Here is a 14,993-nt window from a genome sequence, read left to right as displayed (position 1 = left end):
GATAAAAACAAGAGATGCATCCTTAATTGCAGGAGAATACTGGGAAGGGATCCCATCTGTCTGAAATCCACAGAACCGCGAAAACGTGGAGATGCCTCATTTCCTGCATTCCTGTACCTTTCTTAAGGAAATACCTGTGAGTACCATGCAGGATGCAGACACATTGAATGCACCTGACGAGATTTTTTTGTGATGTCCTAAATAACCTTTAATATGGGTGTAGACATGGCACTCTAGCCTGGGACCTGGACAGTTAACGTGAAGAGCAGTGTAGACATAGCCACAAAGAGCTCACTGTTTACAGTTACATCCCTGACTTTGATCCAAGGCTAATGTCTTGAAAACTTCGTTTATTTCATTCATCTAATAATAGTTAAAAGAAGAGCCATCATTCATGGAACAGAAAAAATGAAGTTTACATTTTACATTTGCATTTAAGACTAATTGTGTAATGCATTTCTTGGGCCACAAAGCTCTAATTTCAGTTTATTCAATGAATAAGCAGAGTATAAATACATACAATAGACAAAAATAATCAAATCAAAGGAGTTCAGAATAGGCCCACCATTCTGCTTTCCGTCCATGTCATTTGGCTGCTGCAAAGCACTAAATTCAGCGTGTTCCAAACAATTATTGGTATTACTATCTGTGCTTGTTTAGCACTTGGAGACCTGACCCAGTTTCATTGCGCTCTGGTACCTGGCGCTGTGCAAACACAAGATATTCCCTGTCTCTTGAGTACACGCTTGCCTCCATTACCTCCCACCTGAACTGCAGGCAAGATACGTAAGCAGGAAGCCAGCAGCTCTTAGAAAATCCCATGTTCCTATGGAAAGCACTTGCACATCTCAGCAGCGCAGACTGCCACAAGCATCTCAGTCTCTCCTGCTCTCAGCTTCTTACTGAGTATTGAATCAATCCTTTTGTTGCTAGTGCTCAGTGGTGTGGACCTGGCATATTTAAAAGATTTGCTTAAGCTGTGTAATTTTGACTGTCAGTAACTCCACTCACATAGAAAATTTCTTGCATAGAGGAAGGAAAAGCTTCCATAAGAACCACTCACAGACAATGGGATCAAAGTCCCACTGGCGCTAAGGACTACCATTTCCTACTCAAAGTACAAGCTGCATTTCTGGAACTTTGTTTTCTCTTGTAAAAATCAAGTACATTTAGGGAGTGTTAACAACAACCAATTTTTGGCCTACAAGTAGGTTATCTACATCTCCATCTAAAAGCGGCTTGGTCCTACCTGAACCAAAGCTTCTTTGTCACACATCATGGGAGTCTCTAGCATGCACCACGCACTCCAGTGGTCTAAGACATGTAGATGTCATTGTTGCACACAGTTCCTCTCCATGAGAATGATGCACTGAAAGTTTTCCTTCACCACTGCTTAGCTGTCCTGCTGTTGGCTTCTGCCCCATTGCTTCAGCTTGTACTCTGTGGGGTATGACATGGCAGCAAGCCCAACAGTGCACCACGTTCATTGTTCAACGGTGCTGAACTCAATATGCCTGGTCACTGAGGAGGGAACATGGGCAGTGCATGGCAGAGAGGACCAGATTTCACCATTTTGAATGGTATGTAAGGCGTCTGCCTTCTGCTAAGGAAAAGGTGGCTATAACCCCAATATACATTCTCCCCTTACTACTCCTCTTAGGTTGACCCAAATGTAAGCAAAGTGTTCTTCAGAGCCGGGCTACTTTGTCGACACTGCTGAGCATCTTGGTTGGAGAATGGAGGTATGGATGCCAAGAAACTGATGCCCTGGCCCCACAATAATGTCCTCCAGTTACGGGGCCTTTCGTTCTTAACTCCGCGTGATCATTACAGGCCAAAGATCTGCCTCTCCTCTTGTATGTCAGGCTTCATATGAAGGCTGGATCCTTCAAGTTCAGGGTGTACCGTGTAGCATCCTGTCCAAAGGTGTTATTTAATTTCTCAGACAGAAACACATCTGACAAGCTACTCTTGGTTATTGTACCTGACCTGAAAAAAGATGGCCTTCACCTTGCTGAACTTGCATTAGAACTGCAATCCTTTTACTGTAAACTGTTGGACCAGCTCCAATAACACTTCTGGGAAATCCTCACAGCAGCAAAACCCTAGTCTTCTCCCTGCATAGCCAGACAAGAGCAATGCTTTCTGCCAGCTCTCCAGCTCACCTCTCCATGCCTCTATGATGAGTTGGCCTAGAGTGGAACACCTTCCTTTTCTTGTGGAAAAGAAGTATAAAAAGGGGAAAAAAAACCACATAGAAATGAAACAGGGAGAAACAGTAGAAATAGGAGAAAGAGTATGAAAAAGAAGTAAGAAAGATAAAAGGAATAGAAGAAAGCAGAGGGAACCGCTGAAAGTAGCAATAGCAAAATAAACAACAAATTAAAAGCCAAATACTGAAATGACTGCTTCATACCACATGAGGCTTTGTAGGACAGTGCAGAGGTGTTCTTACGAGGAATCCTAGAGGAAATGTTTGGAGGAGCGTTATGTGCATATGGGATGAGGTAGGGCAGAGGAAAGAAGGTGTTTTTCTGCTATTCATCCACCCTGCGTAGGGAGCAGTAGGTGGAGGAGTGAACTCTCCTCTCATCCGCACCATGACTTCATCTGGAGTGCAGACAGTTGTGCTCCAGATGTCTATGGAAAAGCAAAATAGTATTTGCAAAGCTGAAGAACTGGGGGCCCGTAGCACACAGGTAATGTACCCTCTGAGCAACAGAATAGAGGCTCCTCTAACTTACCACTTTCTATCATCTACGGACACAGGTTTCCCCTGGCTAAAATTGGTCCTTGTGAAAACTTTCCAGGAAAAAACAAACACAGCAGGAAAAATAAAGTATTACCTAATATAACAGTGTGCTGAACAAAAAATTCTCCCCTGCAAAGAACCTGTTGGAAAGAATGTATATGGCTGATGTACTAGTGGAGGGTTTTCAGCCAGTTGTGATCTTAGAAAAAAGCTTAAATTAAACCTGCACTTGAGCGTTAGCAGAATAAAGGACCCAAATGGTCATAAAGAAGACTGTGTCAGAGCTGTAAACTGAGTTAATGTCATGAGGGCACCAGACGGGAAATGAAGAGCCTTGTTCTTTGCTCTTGGCTCTGCCACTGACTTGCTGTGTGGCAAATCACTTCCTCTTCAGGTGACTCAGTTTCTCCCATAGGAAATAATGATTCATCTTTGTAAAAGTCCTTTAAGAACGAAGATGGAAAATGTTATAGAAGAGCAAAGTAGGAATTCCATTCCAGTGCTCTCCCCAGCCCATCCTTTGTCCTCCTCTTACTGGATTTTTTGGAGAATGATGTCTTTGTTACTGTGAATGGTATTCTTGTTAGAAATAATAAAGCTGCAAATTATATAGCAAAAGCATGTTAATGAATTAAATGCCGGATGACTTCTATTATATGCTATAAACAAACAGAAGAAGCGCTAAAAGAAAATTATCTATGTTGCAGAGTCAGTCAGGCAAAAAATGAAATGCCAGTTCACTGCTCAATCTGGAGGAAAAAGCAGTATGTGACTAAGTAATTTAGAAAGTTGTCATAATATAAGCAGAAACAAGGTGGGTATGTGTTATTAGACCCGTGCTGAAACAGGCACAGATAGAAGAAGTGAATGAGAACATATCAGATATAAAAGGAAGATTATAATTTTAAAGTCAACAACCTTGTTTACAGCAGAAACAAGAAAACATATAGCAGTTGAGGTAAGGCTCTATAAGAGGACAAAAAGGAGTACAGGCCTTACTTTGTGGGTCGGTACCCAGGGAAAATGAATTAACTCTGCTACAAGCTTCAAGAAGTAAAATGGGGAAGATAGGCAAACCAACGTTTTCAAATGAGCCTTTTGTAATGTATTCCTTATCTTCCAAATGTCCAAGTTCAGATGTACATAAGACCAGTTTTTAGAAATGCTAATCATTCATAAATCTAAATTAAATTAATTGGAAAACCATCTAGAAAAATATAGGAGGGAAACTTTTCCAGCTAAGATCTATAATAGCTATTATTAATTTCTTGAATGGAAGTTTTCAGTATCATACATGCACATCTGCAACCTAGTGTACACCTGCTATTTGTTAGAACCATATGAAAATCTACAAACAGCCAATTAGCCAGCTGTATCTTATATTGACCAAGATGGTACCTTCAAGTTAATGCTTAAATCTACATTTTACATATGCAACTGAACGTACATAATTTAGAAATGATGTTTCAATTTTATTTATAAAATGTTTTAAACCCTCTAGCATTGAGAATATTTTGCAATCTCAGTAAAAACAATATCCAATAGGTCTTAAACATAATTTTATTTTTGCTTTTACCCAGGTGAGTTTTCCATGCTCCTTTATCCTAAGCTCAAGGACAACTCCATGCCCATTCTTAGATACATCTGGACCTATTTTGGTCATATAAATATATGTATGAAGTTGAATTGTTCCATGAAAACAGTAGTTGCTTCAGTTGCTTCCATATATTTTGCATGATGCTATGACACTTATTTTATATCACTGCCTTGTAATTTGGTTTCAGCTTTCTTTTATAACATATCTTTGCTTTCCACTTTTTTTTTACTGACTCTCTGGAGCATTTCCTATTTAAATTATCATTTACTGAAGCCATGCTTTAGGACCTATTACTCCTTGCTCCTTCCCCTAGGAAACATTTTACTATGCACAGTTCAGCATTTTTTATATCATTTTACATCATTCATATTGACATTGTGTTGGCTGTACAAGTTCCCTCATTCATTAACTGTGGAGTCTGGGCCCTTTTAAATCTATCTGCAGTTGTCGTTAGGGTTTTCTGAAGAACTCATGCCAGACAAAAGTCTCTAAATACATGTTGTAGATAATGTACACATTTTAACGCTCTCATTATCCATCTGTTGCTCTCAGAATTCATGTTTTACTTTCAACTTTTCTATAATCTCACATTATTTCTTCTCCTTTTGACATCTGGTAATGCTGTAGTGCTGTAACTTATGTAATGAATGGATTGCTGAGGATACATACAAATTCCAGATACTCCATCACTCTCTTCACAGAATCTCTTCCTTCTATGGGTTTCTGTATTGCATTTATTTGTCTGAGCATACCCACTCTGCTTCGCCTGTTTGGTGCTCACTGTGGGGTACTCCCTACTACATGAACCATGCAATTCAAGAACATGCTGTGTGTAAAGGAGAACATTAACCTATTGACAAACATGCTACGAGGTTGCTGTTCTCAGTCTGCTTCAGGTGGTGACTGTGTAGTTTGGAACCAAAAAGGCTCTTGTTCATTCTCTACAATCTGCCACGTGTGTAAAAATATTTCTGGGTCCTGGCTATTGAGCAAAGGTCCATCTCCAGGAATTAATATGACAAAGAGAAATCCCAGCGTTGAGCTTTCTAAGCAGTGTAGTCCTTTTGTATCTCATTGAGGCACCCATGGTCTCTACCTGCCGTAGGCACGAACCCAAAAGTCCTCTGGAATGCCTACTGCTTTCAGTAAAAAAGCAGCACCAGCCTTCTGCAGAGATTCAGAATTCTCTTATGTTCTCAGAATACCCTATTTTAATTAGATAATTTTCAGATGTGTCATTGAGTAAATATGGAAGAACTTTAATGCAATTAAAAAGGTTTGTAATTATTGTGTTTAATGCCAGGCATGTCATATTCTCTGGCTGATTGGATCCTCTCGTAGTTTTTGAATTTGCCAACACCCTGTCCTTGTACATCTGTTACTGCATTTCTTCTCTCAGCTTTCTTCCCTGCATGTCGAGGATTACGACCCTTGGCATTCAGTTCCTCAGCTTCTTTACCCTTCATTACCAAAGGGACTGAAAAGCCTTTGCCCTCAGTCGAGATGTTTTGATTCTCTGCACCCACTCCCACACGAAATCCACCGCTTAGTCTGCCCCATGCTGGGGCAGTGGAAAGTCCACAAAGATTTTATTCCATCATGTGCAAGAAATGAAGCTTAGCAAGTGTAATAAACATTATGAGTTAGAAAACAAAAAGTGGCACATGAATGGCCCAGGGAACAGAGAAATTAAAACTTCTGTGGCAGAAAATAATTTGCTGGGGAAGGAATATTCCACAGTTAGAGAATGTAAGAGGCCCTAATTTTAAGTTCATGATTTTCATGGCATAGTTCTCTGTTGTTTCAGATCACCTCAGGGTGTTAATTTTTCCTCCATCTAGCTTTATCTATAGGTCAACATACTTCACTTATTTCTAAATGATGTTATGTTACACAGCTTCCCTTGTATTGAGACATGTTGGTATACCTTTGCCTACTTGCCGTGTAAGCAGAACTGCCACATGTCCTCTCTTCTGCTAACAGGTGGATTTTGAATGGGGCTCCTAAAAAGCACTCCTTCTGGGTTTCTCATGTGTATGCTCCCATCTCTCTGGCTGCATGGTAAGGAAAGCAGCAAAACTAAGGAATCCAAGGGGTTTTGCTCCAAGGAGAAAAGTAACTGTATTCCCTTTTCTGTAAAAACGTGGCCAATAGGCTGCGTTTTTAAACAAAAGTGACAGGAAAGGAAGAGCTGACAAATGAGCAGCTCCCCACAGTGTCCTAGTCCTGACAGCACCTAAAATCCACACACATGAAATGCGGGGCCCAGGCGGTCCCTCTCCGAACATGAACCACTTGATGTTCTGTTGTATCTCCTGATGCTGTCAGGAGAGCTGTGCGGTATGGCAGCACGGTGGCCCGGGACGATGCCTCAGCAGCAGCTGCACAGTCATTCCAGGAAGATGGGGGTGTCAAAAATATATAATGAGACAGAAATACTGGCCCTGTTAGGTCAACGGCAGTTTTACCGCTGCCTTTATTTAGGCTAGGATGGCATCCCGGGTGCCTGACTCATATTGTACCGAAACTCTGAACTGAGTATCAGGATCCCTGCCCTGCCCACCCTTGCTCTTCTGTCTCCTTGCCGGTTCCAGCATGGGGAAGGTTTGAACTGGGAGATGAATGGGGCCGTGCTCCCCTTTCTTTAGCACTGTTCAAAGTATTGTGTAGCTTCTCACATAGCACGTCTGGATCCTGCTCTCCATAGTGTACAAAGGCAGCAGGAGAATGCGGTTGAATGGCTGCGCTTCAAAAATCACATGATTTTTGGATTATTTTGTTCTCCCTTGCAGTTTAATGCCAGAGGGGAACATATGGCCCAAAGTGATTTTTTCCCACTTTACAATTCACGTATTCTTTACCATATGCGAGGCATTATTTCATGCTATGGCATCTATAATCCCTCCCATGTCTATTCTTCCCTACCACAGGATGGACAATACACATTTTGTCTTTCTGCTCCTAAGGCACTGTCACTCTGATGGTCTTTTCAGACATTGGCTATAGTTTTCCAAGAATGTTCCTAAAAGATTTTGATGTGCTTTTTTATTATTTCTGTGAGAAATTGTAATGATATCTTTACGTTTAACTTTGATTCTGTAAGCGCTTAAAGTTTTCTTGCTCGGCAAGTCACAGACCACCTGATCAGTTATCTCCAGTGTATGACATACGCATCAAAGGCTTTGTGGGCAGCCACATTCAGCAACAAATCATACAGCTCTCATACATTTCATTCCTTTTCAGTGAGCAACATTTATCAAACCTGCCTGTTATCTCCTCCAGTAGATGTAGATGTTAAACCCTCTGAAGCTGATGTTGCAGGTAAGTAACTTTGATAAAAGAGATTGCTTTTTTTGGTACAATACAAGAATAATTTTGTAAAGGATGAATTTCTGTCAGCTGTTGTTCACATTCGCTGTCATTTCTAAGGTAGAAACTTAATTGCATGCACTCTTCTCTCCTTCTTCCCTTTTATTTTTTACTTTGCTAAGATCTTCTAGCTTTCTCTCTAAAACCCCACTAAATTCAGTGTTGCTTAGCGTAAAACAATGTCCACTGGAGTGGAAAAAATAAATCCCAGTACCTCTTCATAAGATCTAAGAAGATTTGTCCCAAACAGACGTAAGTAACTGAGACTGTTGAAAAAGAGCTAAAAGAGAGTTAGTTGATGCAGAAATGGGATAATGAACAGTACTAGCAATCTCAGAGGGTACTGAATCTAACACAGACTGGATTACCACAGTTTGCACCTCATGACTGACTGATTTTCTATCTGAGAAGGTGTAATCTTCAACTGAAGTTCCCCCTGCATTTGGGGACATCTAGGGAAAAGTAATTCTATTATATGTAATAATGCGTGAGAACAGACTGCACTTCTGTCACAGACAGGACATTGAGAGGATGTCTCTTTTTTTCTGCTTACTACGAACTACTTGCAACAAGATATTAAATACGCTTTGAGACCTATACTTATCTGTCAAAATTGGTAGAAATCAACTAATCAGTTCACAGACATCATGAACATTGTATAGATGTCATTTCCATAGGAAGCCGAGCTAAAAAATAAAACAACGTTCTCAAGAAAAATCAGTGGTGTGGCCCTGTGCACGGCACTTGCCAACGTATCTCTGAAAAGAGTATTGCAAGGGTAACGAATAGCCAGAGAAAGGGAAGGAGAATGACCAGGAACATGGAAGAGATCTGATATAAAGAGAAAGCAAGGATGTGCACTGTAGGGAAGGGACAAGCAACTCGAGTCGTGGTAATATTTAGAGCACCAAGCAGCGGAGAGCAGAAGGATAAGGGTTTCCGTCGCCTGCAAACCAAGGGAATGCTCATGGAAGATAAAATAAGGCAGTTCAGAACTGGGAGAAGATTTCCTCTTCGCCCCCAGAATGGCCAGTTAGGCTCTGGGATTCGTTGTGCCTGAGAATAGGCTACGACCGGTGCCCGAACCAGCCCGGCAGCCTCCTGGCAGCCTCCAGCGCTTCTCGAAGGTGAGACCCCGCGGTGGCCCGGGTCCGTGCGGCGGGCCGGCGTCCCGGCGCTCCACCTAGCGCTGCCTGGCTGCAAGAAGCGCGGAGCTCAAGTCCTGAGCCGGAGCATCCCCTCGGCGAGCTTTCTTCCCGTGCGAGCGGGGCAAACGCCTGCCCTTTGCATCACCCCAGAAATCCACCCTGGTAAACGGAATGACACAATTAAACAGGATTTTCCCGTCTTCTGCAGAAGAACCGGCGTGGGCCACCAGACCCTGGGCCACCCGCCGAAGGTAGGGCTGCCCTTTCTAGGCAATGTTCCATCCTCTCTCAAACCGCGCAGGACAAAATACCTTGGCGGGGCAGCCACGTGCTCTTCATTCACTAAAAAGTACTACAGCATTTTCATAGGTGCAAGGAATGAAAGGAGGCTCATAAGAATTGTTTTATATATACGTATTTCAAACCAAAGTTTTCCTTTAGTTATTTCCAAGCATATTTCACAGCTAAATACTTCAATGCAACTTGGATAAGTTAATTTTTAAGTCCAGTTGCTAATCTTATAAATAGGAAAGGTACAATAAATTATGTTAACACTAAACTAATGTAACTATTTAGTTTAGTATGTTTTTCGGTTGTTTTAAGGACATAAAGTTTTCATGATATATGTATTTTTCAAGGAAAAAATCGATAATCAAGATTTGAGAAAACTGAAACAATTAAAAATACGCTTGCATAGAAATTATTTTTAAAAATTAAATAAAACTGAAAACAAAAGGTCTACTTTCCATTGTTTAAAATTACTTTCATCTGACAGTTTTGAAACGAGTATTCACATCTCTCAGGCAAACACAAAATCAGTTTCAGAAATGGAACTTGCAACTTGAAGCAAAGTTAGAAACCATGTCACCAGGAGAAAGAGCTGGGAACAGATGCCTTCAGCCTAATAGCAATGATCAGTTTTGCAATTAATTGATAAAATAGTTAGCGTGCACTCTTCCTTTTAAAAATGAAACCATTAAAGTCTAAATTTACTACAACCTATTAAAATAATGAAAATTAAAATAAAAATTAATTAAAGCAGTGCGTATTTGCTACTGCAGTTTGAAAGAAGGTTAGATCTGCTTTTATAAAAGCTGAGAAATGGTACACAAGTTATAAAAAAAACCCCCAGCATTTAAAAAATTGCAAATTCAACGATTCAAAAACTTTTAAAAATCCCAGAATGAAGATTGTGCATGTAACACATGTTCGTGCATCATAAGATGGTAGCTAATAATACAGTTGCAGACAACAAACAATGCCTGCTTGATACTTCATTTTCTCCAAACTCCGCATCATCTGGCCCTGATCTTCTCTGCTACACTATCCTTTTTAAAGGCAGAATTATGCATTTTTGCACCACCTCTGGGATTACCTGCCTGGATTCTGGGATTCTGCAGACAAGACTGAAGACCTGATGTCAGGCACCCAGAAACAAAGAACAAAAATTGGTGACTACCTGGGGAAAAGAATGAAGTAACTTGTCTATTGCCACATAGGAACATGACAGAAACAAGGACAAGGACACCGCTCTCCAACTTCTCTAGCCATGTGATCATTTCTACTTCTGCAAACTCCTGTCTCATTTGCTTTTAAACTTTTCAACTTCAGCAACAAATGAGGCAGCAGCTCTAAAGATAATTGCCGCCTTCTTCAGCACCAAGCCTGGTTCAAAGCCAGATCAATTCCGTGCTCTCCAACGGATGAGCCAAGAGTATTGTAGGAAAAGAAACAGAACAGATAATGAACTGTATCATAAGCGATATAAAATAGGAGACCTCTCCTGCTTCTAGAGTGTGTGATGTTACAACCTTCAGAGTGTTGCTTTAACATAGTTTTTAATACTGCAATATAAACTATGTTCTAAAAAAAAATTTGAATGTGATATTCAGAATAATTGAAGATGGAGTCTTTGATTTCCCATTTGAAATTTCAGAAACTTCAACGTATTCCAGTTCCAGCAAAACTGATTTTTCTAATAAAAATAGTTCTATGATTTTTTTTTTTTCCTGCCAGCTCTTACTGCCAGTTGTTTTGGCCTAACCAGCAAGAATTTAAGCGGATCTAATTCCCAGTAAATAAACTTTGTTTCTACTGAAACTGACAGGAATTTTGTGATTCGCTTCAGTGAATATACCCAGTGAAGGCTGAGCACTTCTGAAAATCCTGCTGCAGTTTGGCATCTTCTTCCTTATTTAAATTGTGCAGGTGTTAGTTATTATCAACCAACGTTCACCACAAAGAAACAAATAAATAAAATATATATTTACTATTTCTGTACACGTGAGGTGAAGCAGCATGTATAACCTTTGGGATGAAAATTACCACCTCAGGCCATATTCATGCCCATTACTGTTATTATTTATGCCTTTTTCTCCCTCTTTTCATATTACTCATAACTGATGATCAAAGGGCATCAGGCACCAACTTCCATATCCCTCCCTAGATATATCATCATTCAAACCATCCATTCATTAATTCATTCCAAGGCTGTCATCAGGGGGATGCTGTCAGTTGCAATGAATGTCAGAGCGGGCCACAAATGCACTATATATACATTCCTATGAAAGTTAGTGGATCTTGAAGCCACATTCACAACATGGTTCTGTTTTCATGGATGTTTTCTATTTCATTAAACAAAGAACCACAAAATGTTCGCTTTTCCAAGTGTATTCTAATCCGCTCTCCCTAGTGCTCTCAACTCACTTAAAGAGCGACTGTTATTCCCTGACGTATGTCACGTAAGTTGGGAGAGACATTTAAATAAGGGATCGAGAAGAAATATAACAAGCTTTTACCTAGATCTTCACGTTGAATGCAAGCAGGCAGTATGAGCACAAGCTTTGCAGACCATATCCTCAATGCATCTCATCGCGGTACAATACTACAGTGGAGAGAAACTCGGGAGAGCAGACACTGCAGCGCAAGAGGCCAGTCTCGGCACTAACACGGGGCTCACCGAGGCCTCGGCAGACATTGCTGGAGAAGAGACACACGGCGTGCAAACACGTACAGAGGTAATTATGGGCTAGGATAGCCTGAAGATACAGATACATACCCACTGAACAGTGTTTCAGTCACTACGTACTACTTATTTCTGCAGAAAGTAAGCTGATCACTACGGCATTTTTTACTCAGGAGTGTTTAAGTTGTACCACCAGAGTTTCAGAAATGATGTCCCAGGGTTATTACTTGGCAATTAAATTCCCTTCCTTTGCTAGATCTTAAGGAAGCCCCTTTGTGTGATAAATAACAATGTAAATCATCATATTAGAATATACAAAATTCTTGCCTATATTAAGGTCCTATTTTAACCTCTTCCTAAAAGCTTTATCATTCAGATATTATTTTTCCTCACTACATTTCTCTTTAGTTGCAAACTTAAAATTGCTTGTATATTTTGAAGCTAAGAAAAATGAATCATATTTAATTCTTAAAATCAGAATATTTTTCTGCTTTCCAAAATCAAATCCATTAGTAATAAATTTCCAAAATAATTAATAGCTGATCTCTTATACGTCTCTCAAATCTCCACGATGGAACTCTGTTTGGCACGGGGGCTTTTTGAACGTCTGTTGAAAGCTAATCTCTCTGCCTGTTTATCAGACTATTCAGGAAGGTCCCTGAGGGTCCAGCCTGCGGGGGTAAGACCCCCACCACGCTGCCGGAGCAGGGGGTGCGGCGGGACCAGCGGAGAGCCGCCCCCGGCCCTGGGAAGGAAGGGGGAGCTGTCGCAGCCCCCGCTGCAGTGAGCAGCCCCCACCCCCCCACCCCCTCCCCGGCCCGGGGCTTGCAGGGGGCGGCTGCGGCCGGCAGGGGGCGGCCTCGCACCGGCAGTCTCCCGGTGTGCCCGGGGACCGGCGGCTTTCCCGGCGGGGGCGGGAGGAGGCGGAAGGACCGGCTGAGCGCCGTCAGCCGGCAGGAGGCGCGGCTTCGGGAGCCACCTCACCCACAGTTGTCCTTCTCACCGGACGTCTAGTCGGGAAGCGCAGGTGAGCGTGTATGATAAAACACATTTTAGACAAAATAAATAATAATAATAAATAGCAAAAATAATAAACAGTCACCGTTATCTAATAAGCATCTAGAGGTGGGGCGTTCCTGTTAGAGTACCTGCGCTGACTCCAGGTTTTGGAGCCTAAGCTTTTCCGGCTGGGCAAGTTACTAGGGAGCCACCTGAGGATTTAGGAGAACTGTACTCCAGCCTACATCTGCCCGCAAATGGGCTCCACGGGTAACCTTGTGCAAGTCACCTCCTCCCCGTGTCCCAGCTCCCCACCCGCAAAATGCGGGGAAGCCGGGAGGAAAAGTGTTTGAAAGTGTTGGGGGGTGCACAGGTACCTTACGTGTACTTGTATATGGAAAATGTAGAGATGCTTTCATGTTGTGCTTCATAATTACAGGGTATTTGTGAATGTATACCTATATATATACACACACACAATGTGCAAATACGTGTTTCTTTCTGGTACGCATGTGTGCTGTTCTGGGAAATTTGACAATAAAATCCCAAGCAGACCGAACGAGAGAAATGAGGGAGAGGTACCTACTCCAGGACAGGAATGGCGATACCGGATTAGTGAAGTGATCCATCGACAGTGGCAGAAGATTCCTCAGAAGGAGATGCAGGAAAATTCACAGTACGGCACGTCAGCGAGAGGGCGAGGTTATTTCGTGTGTTGAACCATAAACCTTTTGCTTAAAAAAATCACCATTACCAGGTTGGCTATGCTCTTCGCACATGAAAATGAAAAACAATGGCACAGCTTGGTATCTTTTCCAGGTGTGTAAGCTGACATGGCAAACTCTGCTCCAATAGATCTGTCCGGAAAAGCAAGACAAACTTCATGTTGTTTCCCATGACCTGAAGAATTCTGTTTCAGGCAGTTAATCCAGAGGTAAATTTTGCAGTCACACTAACAGGACGGGATGGAGCACAGCAGCATCCAAGGAAACATCCAGAGGCAGAAAATACCCCCCAGCTCCTTCCAGAACATTGCAGACAGAAACTTGGGGGTTTTACTCAAACTACATCTATCCTGGTTAGTTTCAGCTTTTTAAAAAAGGCTTGTTTTTTCTTATGAAAGAATTCAGAAAATTGAGAAACAATTTTTTTTTTCCTTTAAAAGGCATGATTCTGTTTAAATAGCTTTTTGAATAGAAAATTCTTTCAGGTTTGCTAAGTTTCTATACTGAGTCAGTTCTAGTTTCTGTGTAAATGGCAACATTTCAGTGTTTTTCAGGGCCTCCGCTGTTCCTGAGACCTTCAGACAAACGCCAGGTGAAAGCCTTTTCTCCCTGTAGCACACTGCCACATTCACCGCGCGGTTCCCTAGAGCTGGGAAGAGCTGTCCCTGCTGCACCCTCCGGCTGATGGCTCGCTCGGCGGCCTGACCTGCCAGCGCGGGTGGGCGCCTTGCCCAGCTTTGCTGGATCCCACTGGGACCCCCTACCCAACTGCGCCCACGCGCCCTTTCGGTGATGCTTCCCCAACCCCTAACTCAAACACCACACGTACCAGGCGACCGCTACCTACAAACTTAGTTTCTTCACGCAGACACGAGTTCCTTCAACCGTGCTTTTGCGACTGTGGTGGTGCCATCTTGATTTCCAGGGCGCCGATGGTGCCCCCTGCGGGGTGAACATCGGGAGGGGGGCCGGACGCGCGGCACCTCGTGCGCAGCGTGTGCCGGGCACGGCGACCCTACGGCACGTCACCCCATGGCACGTCTCCCGTGACAGAGGAGGTGTCGGCCGCGCACCGTGTCCCGGCACTCGGCCGTGCCCGCGCGGGAGCGGGCGGCCACCTGGCGCCCGGGGGAGCGGAGGGCTGACTTCCTAGCTACACCGTCGCCACACGGTGCACCGTCGCGCAGCCGCCCTCCGCAGCGGGGGAAGGAGCACGCCCGAAGGAGTTTGCAAGCACCAAGCTCCTTCCCGCCCGCAGCCAGCCGCGCTGTAGCTGCGACGGCGCCCGCCGCCCTCCCCGCCCCGCCCCGCGCCCCCCTCCCGCCGCCGCCGGGGCCGCCCTGCGCCTGTGGGCGCGCAGCGGCAGAGGGCAGGCGCGGCCGGAGCGGTAGCGGCAGCCGGCGAGCCCCGGGCGCGTCGGACGGACGGGCGGGCGGTG

This window comes from Aptenodytes patagonicus, chromosome 1 (assembly GCF_965638725.1).
Source record: "Aptenodytes patagonicus chromosome 1, bAptPat1.pri.cur, whole genome shotgun sequence".
NCBI lineage: Eukaryota > Metazoa > Chordata > Aves > Sphenisciformes > Spheniscidae > Aptenodytes > Aptenodytes patagonicus.
The sequence above is the reverse complement of the archived record's forward strand: the minus strand, read 5'-3'. Positions refer to the sequence as shown.